The following is a 19588-nucleotide window of genomic DNA, read 5'->3' as shown; positions in this document are numbered from 1 at the left end:
GAGCCAAGAGACCTGGCTCTGTGGACTGGTTGAAGAAGCTTTGGAAGCCACACAGCCTGAGATGGAACTACCCTCTGTGTCTCTGTCAACTCCTGAGCTGGTCCAGGGAAGGGATCAGTATCGTGGGCTCCGAGAGTGAGAGAGGCCCCCAGTCTTTGTTAGCTGATACCTCTGGGCTGAAGCAAATTCATGTGAAAGAGGAACATGTTAGTCTTTCAGGGAACAAATATAGCAAATGCTTGCTGCACCTTTTCTCACCCACCACCTGCCTGGCATTGCAGAGGTACGATCCAGACGTGTGCGTCTGGACCACCTTCGTCTGAGTACAGCAGGTTGTTAAAGCAGAAAAAAGATACCTTTTATAAGGAAATGGACCTATGTGTTGAGTTCATCGTCCTGAAATGGAAAGAGAAAGAATTCCATTTTGCTTCTGCTTTTAGAATATATAGAATGAAAAATGCTCTTAGCTCTGCCTTTATCCCCCGAGGGGAGCAGAGGGGTTATCAAAGCCCCGGTCTCAGCCACATAATCAGGTTCTTCCCCCTCAGAGTCTGCTTCTGAGATCTGTCGAGGATCCCCACGGCTTGCTTCAATTTTGCTTCTCTCAGGGTTCCGGCCTTTGGAACCATTAGTCAAGTCACAGGGGGAAGAAAGGGGTAAAACCAAAATGAGGAAAGACAAATTCGTTTGCGAGCTTCCTTTTTAAAAGTAGATAGAATGAGAGTTTTGAACAGGATCATGTGATTGTGAGCAACAGATCTCCACCAAAGTTTCCTGGGCGATGCCGAAAATCCCAGAATCCTGGGGCCAGGTCTCTCTTTTGACATCTCTGCTTTCCTCCCTCTCTGCCCCTTCCTTGTCCTCTCTCGGAGCTTCTGTGTGTCCCTCTGCCCATCGGCTCGGTCATCTTCTCTCCACCAACCAAATCCCCTGCCCTCTATTTCCCAGAGCATAGACTCTACCTCCTCATAACATCAGCTTTTGTGTGATTTTTCTCATCTGTTTGGCATCAAGCACCCTTCACTTCATCTCCGCTGCTAACTCACTCACTGTTCCCGTTTCCCGGTTCTTAATTCCTAGGAGAGCTCTCTGAGAGGTCCATCTTTTCAAGACAGGCTGCATAAGCCACAGGCTAGTCTGTCTCAGAATTGGTGGCCTTTGGGCCAGTTGGCCATCGTCCATCAGCGGCGGCGATTAGTATTAAATGCGTCTGCCTGGGCTACAGGGACAGATGGGGGTGGGAAGTTTCTCTTACAGGGCGTGTGGGCGGACATGCTCCATGAGCCAGGGCAGGACAAGGCAGGTGAAGTGAGTTAAAATGAGCACACTGCCTGCAGCCACACATTCACGCTAACCTCAGTATCTGTGTTGCTGACCTCCCTCTGCATTAAACGGTGATCAGTGTCTTTATGGTCCTTCCAGAACAAAATCCTTTGGATGGACTCCAAGATAGATGCTTTTGGTATTATGGCTGAGCAGTCTTATGAAGATCGGTAGGGGAAAATCTGTTGTTTTACCCTCTGATAGCATAAAGAGATGAAATTAATGGTCTGGTACACCGGAGAGAGCCCGGGGCCTTTTCGGTCAGGCACACCCGGGTCATTTGTCACGTGCACCAAGTGAGACCAGTCTCCAAACCAGCTTTCTTATCTGCAAGCATAGATAGCATAGTACTATTTTAAACTTCATGGGGCTATTAGGAGTACTTTTCTTAAGAAGTACTTTTTTAAAAAATGATTTTATTTATTTATTTGAGAGAGAAAGAGGGTGAGAAAGAGAGAGAGAAAGAGAATGCCCATGAGCCAGGGGAGGGGCAGAGAAGCAGACTCCTCCGCTGAGCCGGGAGCTTGACCTGGGACTTGTTCATGATCTGAGTCAAAGGCAGACACTTAACTGACTGAGCCACCCAGGTACCCAACAAGTAAAGTACTTTTATGTACTAAGGTACTTTTCGTAGTACCTGACTCATATTCAGTGCTCAGTAAATGTTGTTTGTCAGCAGCCATACCCCTTTCCCGAGGACATCTTTTTGGCCTGAATTTGAGTGCGGAGGGGCCATGACAATAGAGACTTGGTAAAGTCTGTGTGGTCTACACTTCAGTAAAGTATATTTATTCTCTGGCCATCTTTTAAAACCCTTGAGAACACCAAAAAGAATGACAACAAAAAGAGAAAACCTCTCTTCATTTTCAATGAACTGATTAAATAGCCACGTTATCAGACTTCTTAGCTACAAACAACAAAGTTGGTTCTTGCAGGTAGAAGCAGAAAGAAGGTCCACCGCAGAGGTACTGGTAGTTCACTGACTCACTGGGAAAGCTGGAGAGTCAGGGTCATGACCGGGAACGAATGGAGGCCCACGGGGACTGCCTGCACACCTGAATGGTGGTGCCTGGGCCAGCACCCCGCCAGCACTGGACCTTGATGCTGCCACAAAGCACTGCTGGCCTGGAAACTGTGAGGGCCAGCGGCAAAATACATTCTCTGCTATCCTTTTGTTTGTTTGTTTGTTTTTCAAGACTTCTTTTTTTTAAGAGAAGTTTTAGGTTTACAGAAAAATTGAGAGGAAGGTACAAAGATTCCCCATCAACCCTGTACCTACACACCTCCACAGCCTCCCCCGTTATCAACACCCCCCCACCAGAGTGGTGCATTTGTTGCCCTTGATGACCTACAGTGACACACCATTATCACCCAGAGTCCCTAGTTTACCCTAGGGCTCATTCTTGGGGTTGCGCATTCTACGGGTTTGGACAAATGTATAATGATGTGTATCCACCGTTACAGAACCGTACAGAGTTTTTTCACTGCCCTAAAAATTGCCTGTGCTCTGCCTACTGGTGTCTGGTGCTTTGCTTCCCTCACTTCCTCCCTCAGGCTGGGTGGCAGCCATCTTGGCGCCATGCGGAGAGACGTGGCCAAGCAGCTGAGGATGGAGGAGTGGCAAGCTGGGGAGAGCCTGGTTCTCAGATGACATTGTAGAGCGGCTGAATCCACCCTTGGATGCCTCCCACCCGCCTTCCCATGATTTAGGTTGTTACGATTTAAATCACTTTTAAGTATATTGCTGTCGTTGCTATTTAGAGCCAAATGAACCCTGATATATTCCCTTTAAGTAGTTGGGCTCAAGCACCCTGACCTACAGCAGAGCTCCCTTTTTTGCCTGTTCACCGTTGGCATGAGGACCTTAAAATGGCCAGGTGACAGTCTCAGCTTCTAATTCAGTGGGACTTTTGCTTTCTCCCCCAGGACTGTTCCTTCTTTGGATTCTCAGTTCTCTACATCAGTGGGGCCCTAAGTTACGGGGAACATAAGCGGAATTTTACAAGTGGTAGTGAGGTCTAACTGCTGCTTCTACCTTCCTGATTCCCAGATAAGTTTATCCTCGCCATGGCTGAAATGGCACCACATATTGGCTGCTGGTTTAGAGAATAAACTTGGTCTCACAAGGCCACATGCTAACCTAACCTGCTTTAGCTTCCAATGAGGCTCCACAACCCCGTTCCACTCCTCTGTTGTAGGCTGTATATAGTAGTGGTTATGAACACAGGCTCTGCAGCTATACTGTCTGGATTCAAATCTCAGTCCCCCTTTACTAACCAGGTGACCAGAAGCAATTTATTAACCATCTTTAGAAACTGGTGTAATGATGTAATTACTTTGGAGGGCTGTTATAAGGGTTAAATGAGCCGGCACATGTGAGGTTCTAAGAACAGTGCCCGGAATACACAGATGGTCCCTGATTTATGATGGTTCAACTTAACAAGTTTTCGACTTTACAATGGTGCAAAAGTGATACACATTCAGGAGAGACCATACTTTGAAATTTGAATTTTGATCTTTTTCTGGGCTAGGGACGTGCGCTACGATCCTCTCGTGACACTGAGCAACCACAGCTCCCAGTCATCCACGTGATCCTGAGGGTGAACCACTGATACACTGACAACCATTCTGTCCCACACAGCACTTCGGTTTCTCATTTTCAATAGAGTAGCCAATAAATTACATGAGATATACAGCACTTTGCTATAAAATAAGCTGTGTGTTAGCTGATTTTGCCCAAGTGAGGACTAATATAAGTGTTCTGAGCATGCTCAAGGTAGGCTGGGCTAAGCTGTGATGTTTTGAAGGTTACATGTATTAAATGCACTTTTGACTTACGATAGTTTCGACTTACGATGGGTTTATTGGGACATAACCCCATTGTAAGTCAAGGAAGATCTGTAAATGTTAGTTGTCATTACTATTCTATCAGGCCAGCTGCTTCTGGGTAATGGGAAATAAATCCTGTGAGTCTCATTGCTTTACATCTTTCAGAGAACAGCAAATTTTTTGGTCAGAACCAATGCTCTGTGGGATGCCATAGAAGTATGTCAGGCATATTTGTGTCTAACAAGGGAGTTAGAATCATGGTGGGCAGGGAACTCAGAGCATAGATCTACTCCAGAGAGGACACTTGGAGGCTGGAGTCCAATGTTACCAGGGCGGAACAGGGATGTGTCAGTTGGGCTCCTGAGGATATGGTACCATATTAGGACTCCATGTTGGTGAACACTGAGAGCAAGTTGGGCACTCAGAAACGGCAAAAGCCAACAGCAGGAGAGAAGGGCAGTTCATGATGTTAAGCCTAGGAATATTTCTGATTCTACTATCATAGCTGGTGATGGTTGTTCAGGAGCCTGTTGAACAAGTCCTATGGTACCTGGGGGAGGAGGGTGACTAAGTCACAGAGCAAGTAATTTCAGCCACCTGATTAAAATTTTCCTCTTTAGAAGGGGTAAATATTTACATGGGACCCTGATAGCCTCACATTTCTGGACCATTCTCAGGGATCTACCATCCATTCTTCTAAACCTTCTTGCAATCAATCCTCCAATCTTGTGCTTTCTTAGTCCCTGACCATTCAACCATGTCACTGGCTACTGTCTATGAGACAGAATAGATCCTGACCTCAGGCCATGTCTCCTTCTAAGAAAAGTGCACTGGTGTCCCTCTTGAAGTTCTGCCTTCTGGAGTGATTTTCTTTCCTGGTTGTCCTTTAGGACCACCCCGAGTAGGGCCGTCATGCGTGCCATCTACTTCCACTGAGGTCATTGTATCATGCAGAGCCATCTCTCAACAAGACTGTCTCTCTTCCCCCCTCTTCCAAGACCATAGGAGTGGATTGAAAAAGACCTGCCATGGAGAAGGTTCTGCTCCTGTGACTATGGTATCTTTAGGGTCTTTCAGCCTGCCCCTACATGATACCACTTCTCCTGATGATATGGAGCTGCTGGGTATGCCCAGCTTAATGGCTAGGAGAGGGTCAGCTCTCACCCTTCAACGATGGGCAGGCCAGGTTGCTTGGGAAAACCTCGTAAATAAAGGTGCATCCATTTCATAAAAAGAGAACAATCCCTTGAATCGTATACAGCAGGGGTTGGCAATCTTTTCCTATAAAGGGCCAGAGAGTAAATATTTGGGGCTTTGTGGGCCATACTCCACTTTGACATGATAGTGTTAAAATAGCCGTAGATAATATGCATTTACGCTCAACTGAATGGACACTGAAAATTGAATCATATATAATTTTCACATCATAAATAGTATTCTCTTTCTCAGCCATTTGAAAATGTAAAAATCACGCTTAGTTTGCAGGTCATACAAAAACATACAGTGGGAGGGATTTGGCTGTGGGCCAGAGGTTGCCATCCACTGGTGTAGGATATTAGAATTCACAAAAGGATTTCATATACCCAAACGTACCTCACTTGTTTCTGAGATCAACCCACTGAAGCAGGTAGAGAAGAAATTATTTGCCCTATTTTACAGAGAAGGAGAATCTCAGAAGGACCGAGTAATGTACTATGGATCACAGTTAATAAGAATTACAGATTAGATCTGACCCTAGTCTCCAGAATCTGCTACTCTTTTTTTTCCCCATGCTCCCAGGTAGATATTCACCTTTACAACAAATTTTGGAAAAAGCTATCAGCTCTTGGCGATGCATACCCAAGGAAGGAGCTGCTCCCACAGGTGAAGGGAGAGCTCTCCTAACTGGGGGTTTGTTAGTACTCTGACTATGTCATGTTCAGAAGTGGTTTGCATTCACTGTGAGGAGGACTGAGAGAGAGAGAGAGAGAGACATAGAGAGAGAGAAATAGATCTCCTGCTGTTCTCTAGCTTCAGAAATTTGACCTCAGGAGGTAGGCCCCAAGGGCTTTGAACCTCCTCTGAAAGCTCTTGTTACGGCAGCCCCATAGTGCATCCAGCACACTCCATCTTGGGACCACCTGGTCTGTGTTTTTTGTTTTTTTCTATCTACTATGTATCCCAAAGGCCCAATACAAAGAGAAAAGAAAAAGAGAGAAAACAAGAGAAAGTGAGTTGCAACGTGTGGATTTGTGCCTCACCCATACTATAGAAATCTGAATTTCTTACTTGATATGCTGCCTACATGTTGGGCCCCATGATTTAAACACCAACTTCTCCTCAGACGTGGACCTCCAAGTCAGAAAATAGTGTGGTTTTCATCCAATTAGGAAGTTACTTCACATTCAAAGTTTACAATTTATTAAAAAATAAAACATTAATACAATGAAAAATAAAACAGTATATAATATACAGTGTATATATATTATATGTGTATATATCTATATCTATCTATCTATCTAGGTATGTCCATGTATGGTATAATTATATGTGTTCCCAAGTAGAGCAAGATTTAAAGATATATAAGGACTTGGGTGTTAAGGTTGCCATAACAATGTTTTCTAACAGTTGTGGAGGCTGAGAAGTCCAAAATCAAGGTGGTAGCCTTTCTGGCCCCTGGTGAGAGCGCTTGTCCTGGCTTGCAGATGACCCATTTCTGGCTGTGTCCTTGCGGGGAGAGAGCCCAAGTGCTCTGGGGTCTCTTCTTACAAGGGCACTAATCCCATCAGACCAGGGGCCCATGCTCATGATCTCTAACCCTGATGACCTCCCAAAGGCCACATCTTCAAATACCATCACAATAGGGGTTAGGGCTTCAACATATGAATCTGGGGGCGGGGCACATAAACGTAACAGGCTCCATTTTCAATAATGTTTAAGAATATAAACATTGTTCCTTTTTTCTCACACTTGGGGGGAAAAAGTCATCCGTCCATTCATTGACTACCTCGTTATTTTAATTTTATCTTTGAGCACCGACTAAGTGCCAGACCTTCGATCTTTCAGGGACTGAAAGCCTCAGGAGTCACAGAGTTCCCTGCAACCCAGAGTAGACATCCCTTTACTGCCTTCCTCATTGGCTCTCATTATCACCTATTCTTTTTCATGTGTAGTTATTGAATAAATTCCCAGAGGGGTTTTAAAAATTTTCTTCTTAGATCTCCACCTTTCTTCTACTGTGCCTCAACACACAGAAAACGACAACCACTATGGGCACCCCATGCTTCCCAGTGTGACTTCTCAGCAACTCTGTTTTTGCAATTAGTTTTTACCTCCTCAAAGGAGAGGGCCTCTCTGCCCACAGGTACTATATTTGGCTGTTAGATGTTTAATAATTAATTACTTGGATTTATAATTTTTCTCCTTATTAAATCTAATAGGCACTTATAAGATTGATTCGGATTTTAAAATGACCATACTCTTTCCCCAAACAACATAAATGTTAAACACACAATCTATATAACATTAGAAATTATGTTTCAAACAGAAATATAAAGTGGTGTCCTATCGTCACCACCACCCTGATAGAAACAGGGTTAGAAACTCCAGCTCTGGGAAGATGATGAAAAGGGTTATGGTTCTTCCATACCAATATGAGAAAAAGGAGAATGTGTCCAGACCACAGCTCTTCTCACTTACACAGATCACTGATTCATTTGCTCCATCTGGGCTCACAAGTCTCCCTTTCCAGCCATGGTGTCATGGCGTCAGTCATGGCGCACTTTTGGGCAGAGTCGGTTGTGGGGAGCAACATGTTTACTTGTTACTTATGGCTTGTAAGTTTGCAGATAATTTTCTTTTTCCATACATTAAGGTAGATTGAGGTGTTTTTCCTCAATACCATCGCTAGAGGAAACAGGAGGCAATAAGGCATGACATGTGAGAACACTCTGGTTCCATAGTCCCTAAGCTCTCGGCCAAGCTACACCAAGGACAAGTTGAACAACTTTAGTCAAGACTGTTGAAATTAATAAGCCTCCATTCTTCATCTATAAAATGGGGGTTATAATAGGATTGTAAATTATTTAGATTATAAAAAATGTCAGCTGTAAATTATGAGAATTAATTCAGAACATGAATAAAAGAGTAGAGTGCTTGGCATATAGTAAATATTCAATAAAGTGGAGCTAAAATAACACTGCTTTCAAAACTACTACTACTGCTAATATTATTATTATTATTATTATTATTACTGAGAGGCCATCTAATGCAGGGGTTAAGAAAGAACATTTCAGTTCAAATAAACCTGGTCAAGATCTAGCTCTGCCACTTCCTAGTTCTGCAACTCCAGGCAACTTGCTTAACTGCTGTTAGCCTCAGTTTCATGATATCAAAAAAGTATATAGAGCACTGTGGATGTTACATGGGCAATAAATCATGTGTATAAGAAAATATAAAGTGCCTGATAAATAATAATTGTTCAATAAATGTTATCAGTGATGATAATGATGGTAGTGCTTTCTTAAAAGGGGAAGGGAAAGAGGAATTGTGTTTAAGAAGGTCAGGTCCACAATCCATTTGGTTAAGAAAATGTATTATTATTGATAAGGGAGTGACTGTCCTAACCGATTTGAGACATAGTGAGCATATAAAGACATATCAACTCTTCTCATATAATTCCAAACCGCCAGAGAAACCTTGTGTCCCGAGACAAACTGGGGCTCCCTGTGTATAGCTCAGGACTGGGAGTTGATTGCTTAATGATACAAAGAACACGTGATATTGAAAAAAGGAAGGAAGAAACATTAGAAATTATGTAGACCAAATCTTTCATTTTTTAAGTGAGGAAACTGAGGCCCCAGGAGATAAAATGATTTGCTCAAGGTTAAGATCAGGTACTTAATTTTAATACATAGTCAATCAGACTTGGTTAGAAGAATGTGTAAAAGAAGGATGTAGTTTGCATCTCTATTTCTATGTTTGTGTATTGGCACGACTCTAGGTGTTTTTTTGGGGGGGAATATTTATTTGAGAGAGAGAGGGGGGCGCGCGTGGGGGGGTAGGGATAAGGGGAGAGGGAGAGAGACTCTCAAGAAGACTCTGTGCTGAGGGCAGAGCCCTGATGCATGGGGCTCCATCCCACGAACCCGAGATCACCACCTGAGCGGAAATCAAGAGTCAGTTGCCCAACCAACTGAGCCACACAGGTGCCCCGACTTTAGGCTTTTGATTAAAGATTGCATTGACTCATCAACTGAAAACTAAGAGAGAGAGAAAGAGTTAATCAGAATCTTTCAAGCATCCGGATGTTTCACCTGTGTTTTTTTATATATAGATTATAAGAGAAGGAAAATTAGTATTTACTAAGTACTCACTAAGTGCCAGTCATTTTTACATAAAAAAAAATTCTCACATGAACTCCATAATAATCCTGGAAGGAGATATACCCATCAGGGTTCAGTGCAGGAAACAGAAACTACTCTGGCTATTTTAAACAGAAAGGGAATTTAGTACCTACAAAAGTACTGGAAGGCCTCAGTGAGCAAGCTTCAGACGAGACCTCCAGGAATAATGGCTCCCCAAACACCACCATCGAACTAACCTGCCATGGGAACTGCTCTTTTGACTGCAGGAGTCTGGAAGCCGCCCCCCTACTGCAGACTCTAAGAGCCTTCCATCAAACCCGGGCGTCTGGGACATGACTCCAACAAGGACTGTTGGCCCCAGGGCTGTGCTGTAGCTGTTAGATCACAGCAGTGATGGCTGACGCCCTCCAAGCCTGTTTGCCCACGATTCCCAAAGTTGGCTTGCACGCTGTACACCTGATGGGATGCAGCCAAGTCACATCAAGATCTTTAGCTTCAAGGAGTCTAATGAATGTAGTTTTTAGCTTTTTAAGGCTTTGCAGATCAGGAAGCCACACTGGAAGGAGGTTGCACCAAATGTCAAGCAGGCATTTTTGTAAAGCCAGCATTTTGAGAGGTTAACGAGCTTACCCACGGAAGGTTGCGTATCAGTTCATAAAAGGGAAGAGATTCAAATTAACATCTTCTGGCCCTAATGCTTATGTCCTTAGCAGGATGTTGGCATCTCTGGTACATCATTTACCACACTGGGAAAGTTATACACTCACTCATTTCCCTTGATTAGGAGCTCCCTTAAGGTAGGGACATGTTGTAGTTGATCATTACATTCAGGGCCTCCCAAACAGTCATGCCCTTGTGCAATCCCCTCCCACACCCACGCTGGGCTTGGCCACATGATTTTCTTTGGCCAGTGAGATGTCAGCACACTTGATGCAAGCTCAGTAAGGACTTGTGCATGGGAACACTGCTACCACCATGTTAGGAAACCCAAGGAGCCAGCTTGAGGGCAAGAGAGAGAATTCTAGACCCTCTGCCATCCCAACTGAGCCCAACCCTTAGAGACCCCCAGCTGAAGGCAGCACTGTGAATGGGCCCACATAAAAGCAAGAACGGTCCAGTCACCTCACAGAATCATAAGAAATAATAAATTATTGTTTTTGGTCTCTAAGCCTTGGGGCTGCTTGTTATGTAGTAATAGATATGGAACCATAACTTATTTATTATTGTATCTATGTACTACTTGTTTACTCATTCATTCAGCAATGATTTAATTAGCACATGCTATATATCACAGACTCTGTGATAAACACTGGGAGATGTAAATGAACAAGACAAAGGCCTTGCTATAGAGAAGCATCCAGTAAAGGGTATGAAAAAAATAAAGGTCTGATTATAGTACTACAAGATATGGGCTATCTGAAGGGTAAACTCTGGGTGCTATTTAAGATCCTAGCAGTGACACACAACTCAGTTTGGGGACAGAGCATCAAAGGAAAATGCCTGATGTAGACACTCAATGCGTATTTATTTTTTGGTTGTAGTAGATGAGAGAGAAGTTCAGCTATTTGACTGATGTCACTTGATTATTGGGACTAATACAATTTCTGCTGACTCTCATTTGAGGGCACTCTACTCAAAGGTTGTTTATTTACATAGGTATTTTGTTTGTTTAGTTGGTTTTGTTTTGCTTACAATGGAAGTATGTTCTCACCAATAAGAACTAGAGTCTTGTGGTTCCAATAACTGAGCTTTCTGCAGGCATAATTTTCTAAAACAGATTAGGCTACTTTCCCACCCAATAATTCTTTTTTTTTTTTTTAGGTTATTTATTTATATGAGAGAGAGAGACAGAGAGCACTAGTGGGGGGAGGGGCAGAAGGAGAGGGACAAGCAAACTCCCCTCTGAACTGGGAACCCAACCAATGCTGGGCTCCATCCCAGGACCCTGAGATCATGACCTGAGCTGGAAGTCAGACACTTAACCTACTGAGCCACCCAGGTGCCCCCCGCCCCACCCAATAATTGCTTATTAAAAATTAAAAAGTAGAATAAATTATTAGAGTAGCTAAGATTAAATGCCAAAAAAATGTCACACTGGAAAGCTACCTTTATAGAACAGGGTTTAAGAAAACAAATATTGAGACACTATTTAGTGCCTTTCTTACTTATCTTCAATTGTTACCAGTCGTGGATAATCCAACTGTCTTCTTCCCATCAAAACCTGAAGGAACACACAAATTCTGGGACAAAAGTGATCTTTGGGTGAATGAAATGGCTGCTTTGGAAGGTTCTGACTTCTCAAGAAGACCTAAATGTCAGAGGGGGAAATGAGTACATTAGAAAAGGACAGACATAATTTGTACCCTTATTTTAGTTAAAAGACACGCTTGTACATCGAAACAAGACCACCAGTCTAGAGAAAAGTCCTCCAACAGGCAGTGCAGTTTTAATTAGTTGAGTATGGAGACTAATTAATATGCAAATGAAGACTTACTAATATTAATCATCTGTTTTACTAGGCAGCTTTTACTGAAGAGTTTCTAACGAGTTTGCAAATTAAGTTTCTTTGACATTAAAAATCAGCTAAACGCCTGTCTGAGAATAATCTCTTCTAACTCAAAAGCAGGAAGGGGGGATTTTTTTTTTGGATGAAAAACAGCAATGTTTAAAACCAATTCCCATGTTGGCAAGCACCGTGCAAGAGTTCGATATCAAGCCTTTCCAGGCTCTAATTGAAACCATTTCGGCAAGAGAGACACCAGAAAACAGTTGGAACAAGAGACAAATAGGAGTCGTCGGGATTTAAAGATGCGTGACCTAGAAAGTTACATCGCAAGATTTGTTAGGGACCGGCATTTTTAAAACCCAAAAGAGCTTTGAACACACATTTTTTAAAACTCCTCTTTATGGCCTTACACATACTACTCTGGTTCTGTGTTCTTGGAAATGTCGAAGATTGGGTTGGACCTTGGTTTTCAGGGATGATTTGAAATATGGGGGTGGATTACAAGATGTTCCTGTGGTCACTTCCGTTTTAGGATTCATTTTCCTTTGGTTTATCTGGAAGTGCCTGGGTTTGGGCTCAACTCTGTCAATGTTTTCAGTGTCCGCCAGTTCATTATTGTGCCATTCAGCCATTAATACAAACCAATCCAATCCGAGTTAATAGGATACCTTTAAGTTCCCTTCTTTCAGGCAGAATGTCAGAAAAGCAGTTCTGTAAAGGAGACGACAGACCAAATGCACAACTGAAACACACAGTTGCCCATAAAAAGATGTTTTCTGTCCCACAGCATCCCTATGAGATTCAAAACCTTGAAGTGATACGCTTTCAATCAGCTCACACTCTGTGTTTCTTCTCAAATTTTGCATCTCTGCTTCCTGCCCCGCCCCCCTTTTAAGTAGGCTCCATACCCAGGGTGGAGCCCAACGTGGGGCTTGAACTCACCACCCTGAGCTGATATCAAGAGTCAGACGCTTAACTGATTGAGCCACCCAGGCACCCTGCCCCCTTTTCTATAGCTGTCAGCTGAAGGTTACCCTAACACGGGCTGGGCACATTTGTTACCAGTGATCTTCCATTCATTAATTTGTTCAACACTTACTTATTGATGGGGTTGAACCTAAGTGCTGAGCACCTCCCACCGTATCAGGTGCTTGTGGGATGCAAATATGTATGATCAGCAGCCTCAAGGGGCTTACAGTCTACTAAGAAAATAAAACATGTTCCTAATAAGGCCAAATCAGATGAATTACGTGATAAAATAACGTTGTATTTCTCATGTGCTTGCTGCAAATGACTGAACAATCTTACAGAAACACCATGACTCGATCTCTGAATATATACAGCAGAGATAGTGAGATACATGGGAGACAAGGATACGATTGGTGATTTAGTACTTTTAAATTTCTAGTGGCTAATGCAGTGAACACTAGAGATGGTTCCCACTTTCTCCATCTTAGGAAGAGACCTTTCTTCAGTCTATGGATATGTTTGCTCGCTGACTAGCAATGATGATGAGCCAATGAATGTCATCCACCTAAAGATGGTCAGTCCAGGAGTTCTGGATTGTATAGTTCAGTTTCTGTTATAATTCTGGCTTGTCTGAAACCTTATTTCTTTTGGTCAGTGCCTATGCTAAATGTCATGGCTGGTGGAAAACACTGCTAGGTTCAGATTCATTGAAATTCATGGCAAAAAGAAAGAAAGTCCTTAATCAAAGGCACAAGATAGATTTTGCAAGGAAATAACCGCCAGAAAATTAATCCAAAACGCGCTTTGGTTTGGGCTTCTGTGCAAGTGTGATTTGGCGGCAGGTCTGGACTCGAGGTTCTGGGAGTGCAGCAGTGGAAAATGGAAATGGCTCATCCGCACCTGCCCTTTCTCCAGAGATCTGGCTCATCCTCTCCTATGACACAGAAGGCCAGTGCACACTCGGAAAGAAAGCTGCAGGCCACCCCCTCCCCGATGCCCAGGCTCCAGCAGCCTGGTCCCACAAGCCACTGTCACTGAAACTTTATTGTTTTACAGACAACTATATGATCGGATATGGGATGTATCTCTGGTCGGTGTGAATTCCGATCTCTCGCTCTAGAACAGCTCTGTTCAACAGAACTTTCTACAGGACAAAAATGGTCTATAAATCTCAGCCTCTGATACAGTAGGCGCTAACCACTTGTGGCTATGGAGCACCGGGAATGTGGAACTGAATTCTTAATTTTATTTATTTTTAATTAATTTTAATTGGAATAGCTACCTATGGCTAGTAGCGACCAGAATGGCCAGTACGGCCCTTATGAAATGACTTCATCCACTTGGATTTCCACGAATAGAAGTGAATTAATGATCACCCTATGACAATGACACAGTTTTGACTTAGGAACATGAACTAATTCTTTTATTTTTGACATAAGCAGAATGAATAAGTGTCTGAAAGATTTTATGTCCCTGGTATTCAGGTGGCATCTCAGGCTGTGTCTCCTCAATACCCAAATATCAAGAGAAAAAGAAAATAATTTAGAAGACTAGATTTCTTCCTCCATGATTACCTAGGTGTTTGGAATATCAGTAGATAATTATAGCATCAGGCTTCTTCATGTCTTCAGTCAGCATTTATAGAAAATTGAAAGTTATGCATTCTGATCAAGGGAATTCAGAGGAAAGATACTCAGCCTTTCTGCTATTGATAAAAAAAAAAGTAAAGCTTCAACCTCAGCTGTCTATATTGAATATGTAACTGACCGACTACTTGTTTTTTTTCCCCCCATCATGCATCTTGGCCTCCCACGCCTAGGCATAGACAAGTAAGATTGCAATTTACTAGTCTCCCATCTTAGAAGCAACATCAAGGTCCTCTAACCAGGACAAAAAATTATGAAAATAGAAATATAGTAGATACAAGTAATATTAATAACTTCTAGATATTTGTTTGGATTGCACTCTTGAACAACTTGGTGACACGTCTACACTGGAGCTAAATCTGCCATTACTTGAACATTATGGAGTCAAGTACTGTTGACGATGTGTTCTAATGAGAAGAAATAAAGACAACCAGCTCTTGAGTATACGGTGATATAGGACACCAAGCACAACTAATACAAAGCAGCATTGAATGCAAACATTTTTATTTTAGGTTTTATAATGTCCCCAAATTTAACGCACAGCTCATGTCTGGGAGAAAGTGCCCCCAGTATCTGCAACGGAAGTAGATGCCACTGGCGAGTCAGTGGGTCTGATTCCGAAGACAGGAAGTAAGCACTCCTGAGCCCCCTTCCTCTGACTGACCCATGTTGGTCAGCCCTCCACACACAACATGCCAGCATTTTGTCACTTTTAAATCTGCCACTATCCACGAATATGGTTTAGACTAGACTGAAAAATGTAGTTTTTTAGGTCACCAGAGGCTTCCGCCAAATTCCAGGCATGAGCTCGAGAGCACCTACTCCTCTGGTTCCGTGAATTTGGCTCCTGGCAAATCAACCCACTTGTTTATACAGCCTGCCTTACTTCACAGGATTCGTGTGAGAATCAAATGACATCCCAAGAGAGTTAGACTCCTGCTGTATAGAAAGAGCCGTCGGATGATCAAAAATACCCGAATTCTAATCCCGGCATTTGACCGAATTGGAGTTTTCCTTTTCTTATCTGCAGAATGAGGGTAGGAGTGTCTGCTCCGTGTATCTCATGGAGTTGCTGTGTGAATTACATGAGGCACTTTGTAGTTCCCATTCTGCAGGGACAGAGATTTCCGGTCACCGTTTTCCAGATGAGATTCATTGACTTTTTTTTGTTGTTTCTTGTCCCTCTGTCACCGGTTGCACATAGATGCAAAATGAGTGGCTGGGATTAGTGGTGCGGTCTGTGAAGGTGAAATTGAGTGAAATGAGAAGAAGCATAAACGCCCCAAATCCGTGGCCTTGACTTCATGAGGCAGGCGCGATATTCATCACTGTGACCCATCTTCAGTCAAATGCAGCCTTCTGACCTTTTACCAGCTTAGCTCTGCTGTCTGCAGCTGAGGGCCCTGCCAAAGGGCAGGGGGAGGGAGCCCCAGGTTGCCCACGTTGCAGATTATCTCGGGAATATTTAAGAAGGACTGTAAAATAAACCCCCAGTCCTGTAATTTTACTTCAAAAAGCAAAAAAGCTTCCAGATAATGAGCATTTTGCTCTCATACGAACTGTAGGATTGATTAGGTCCAAACTGTTAACAGACATCCTTATGGTTAATGAAGCAGCATTGAAAATGCCTCTTGATTCTCTGGAAACTTAAATCATACAAAGGCAGCAAGGAGCAAGAAAAGAACTGGAGGTGGGATAAAATAAACTGTCTGTTAGTTAATATCCTCGAGATAATGAACAAAAATGTTTGTCCTTTGAAAAGTTAATATTTATTGAGAGTTAGCTCTGGCAGTGGGCAAGCAATAAACTTCGACGATTATTGTTAAAACATTCTTTGGATAACGTGTTTTCCTGTGAATCTTGAGAGGGGGACTGAAGCTTCTGCCATTTTAATTCCTTTGTTAATGTCTTTATGAATGCAATTAACACTTCATTCACGCTTCTTTGTTTCTGGATCCCATTAGGATGTGGTTTATGCCAGTTTCTCTCTCCCAGGAGACAGCCCGCATCACACAACACTTCACTCAGCTGTGTGGCTGAGCACTGACAAACTCAATTTACCAAAGGCAAGACTGAGTTGACACCATGCTGTGGCAGTTGTCCTGATGGGAGCAAATGACTCATTTCATTCCAAGGTGGAACCCACCTTCTCTGAAAAGCAGGTTTGTATGCAAGAGTAGGGGAGATGAGACAAGGAGGTAGAGAAAGCTTCCTGGCTGACACAAAGCAACACCACTGCGGGTCAAGACACGCTAAGAACCAACTCCTTAAGAAGGAAAGCCCGCAAACTGTAGGCACCACGGGCTGCTACCGCCTCTCGCAAACATTTGGTGTGGGCTGACTAGGTGGAAAGTCAGGGAAGAGCCCAGAAGTAGGGGACACAGTCTCTCCCCCTCTGGAGCTTACACGGAAATGGGAGGCAAGAGATACACATAACAAATATATCAGCAAGGGTACAGGTAGCAGAGCTAAGTTCTGAATGGGTGTAGACCTTAAGAACATTAGGAGTTCAAGCCTCTGTGCGATGGGGAGTAGGAGGTGGGGAGGAGCTTTTCTGAGGAGGTGGGACTTGCAGTCAAAGCAATTCCCAGAGGCCCTGCTACGGAGATGGGAGACCCAGGGAAGAGGGGAGGGTGGAAAAGCTGCGGGGAGGGAGGGGAGAGACAAGCATTAGTGAAGATGCAGAGGTGCAAAGTGAGTAAGAGGGTTCATGTTCAGGAGAAATTATTTTCCCTTTATATTAAAGTCTCTCCTCCAATTGATGGCATCATTTCTATTTCAAATATCAGTGTGATATTTGCTTAACAGCCAAAGGCACTGCGGATGAATATATCTGAATCTTACTAAGATACTGTACAGAAGGAGGTGGAGGAGGTCTGAGGGGGACGTCAGAGACAAAGGAAAGAAAGCAGAAAGGAGGCCCTGCCCATCTTTGGGGTGACACGTTTCCTTAAATGACAAAGAATTAGAGGCCCTCTCCCTGTGCCATAATTTTAAGTTTTTTTTTTCTGACAAAGACAAAAAAAGAACAGAATTCCTAAGAATCATTATGAAGCATGAAATATTACCAAGAGAGGAAGTAAAACAGTCTATAGCCTCCAGTCATCCGTGCCTGACATTCAAGGTATGTGAATAAATCGAAGGATTCTATTTGCGGTTTTACCGTTACTTAATGATACGCAGATTGTTTGTTTTCTTTTCTGAGTTTTTTCAAAAATCTAGCACGTGTTCCATTAGTTATATATATCCTGACCACCAAGACATGTCTCCTGTCTTTTTCAACCGGACCTGGGCTGTCAACGCCACCGTATTCTATTCTAATAAGGCCCGGGAGCATCTCTGCCTCTCCCGCTGCACCCCCCCCACCCCCCCCCCCCCGCCCCAGAGCAGTAAAGCGTTACAGACCACAGTCATGCCCCCGCACTGTTTTGCATTAGGAAGGGTTATTTTTGTTTACACTTCATCATATGTGACTGCTCTTCGTGGGAAAAATGGCTTCCTGTACTACAAATGGTTCTTGGGCAAAGAACAAGTCAGGAGGAACGTTACCACTGATGCTATTCAAAGGTTCAAGTACGTGGTGGATCCTTCCAGGAGTAGCGGCTGTTCCTTTTCTCTAAAGCAAATAGGTGTCAATGCTTAGTTGCTGAACTACTCTGTGATTTATTGTAAGAATAACAACTCATTAGAATTAGTAAGTTAATGTCCAAACATTAAAAGGGGAAAGAAAAAAGGTGAAGCTCTGTGTATATGGAAGTAAGGGGGTACTCTGGGGCTAAAAAAAAAAAAAATCTTTACCGGAAGTGAAGTCCCGTGCTTGTGTGTATTGTTTTTTGTTTTTTTCATAGAAAAAAGTCACTCCGCATTCCCTGGCCTCAAGCCACTAGGTAGCCATGTAAAACATACTCAGGGTCTGTGTTTTGGTGCCTTTGAGAAAGATGTAAATGTGTGAATATGATGGAAGAGGTTTTATTTTCTTTCCCCCTCACAGGAATGGTCTGACAGCCCCAGGCTGGAGAATGTGTCTCTCCCAAGTGCTCTGTCACCCTGGTAACCATGGAGACCATGACGATCGATTAGATGCCATCTGATCTCAACCTCATAAAAAAAAGACAGCAGATGGCAACCAGGCCACTAGACCTGTCTCAAGAGAGACGCAAAGGAAGAGAGAGAAAGGGAAGGAAGGAGGGGAGAAAGGAGACAAAGTGGGGGCGGATTGGTGTGGGGAGAAGAAAACACAGGGGCAGCTCCGGGAAATGAGCGTTTTAGAAAAAAAAGTAGAAACAGAAACAGAAAACAAGGAAAGCAGGAGTAAGGGAAAGAGGACACACGATGAAAAAAATGAAATTAAAGCTGACCGTGCAATCCCCCTCCCTAGGGATGGGGTAGGGGTAGGGGAGCGGGGGGGCGGGGGCAGGGGGAGAAAAACCAGACAGAAAGCAATGAGTGCTTTCCTAACTTTCTGCTTGTGTTTATAGGGCTCAGAACGCTATGGCACCTGGGCCCCCACGCCTCTTTGAGGGGCACTCACAAGCTCGGGCTTCCGGCTCTAGGCTCTCCTGTCAGTTGGGATTTGATGCATCTGCCCAAGAATGCTGAGGCCTGGCTGTCAGAATGCACGCCCCTGATCAGATGGGGTCTCCCAGGGGCCTGTCAGATGGCCGGATGCTACGGGACGTGCCACCCCATCGCCAGCAGTGTTCTGCTTACCCTTTAAAGGAGCAAGTGATGACCAGGTCAGCAGATACCCAAGGTCAGCAGAACAGTTAAGTCAGTGCCGGTAACTTGGGCATCTTGGCCAATGGCCCAGAGTAATGCAATGGCTATTACTGAGAATGTGTTTATGACGTTGTGGCCATCACACACCGTAGAGAGATTATTTTATGTAGGTTATTTAATGCAATCAGATAACAATGCTATAAGACAGGTGCTGTTATTATCCACATTTTACAGATAGGAACTGGGTTTGG

This window comes from Neomonachus schauinslandi, chromosome 4 (genome assembly GCF_002201575.2).
Source record: "Neomonachus schauinslandi chromosome 4, ASM220157v2, whole genome shotgun sequence".
NCBI lineage: Eukaryota > Metazoa > Chordata > Mammalia > Carnivora > Phocidae > Neomonachus > Neomonachus schauinslandi.
The sequence above is the reverse complement of the archived record's forward strand: the minus strand, read 5'-3'. Positions refer to the sequence as shown.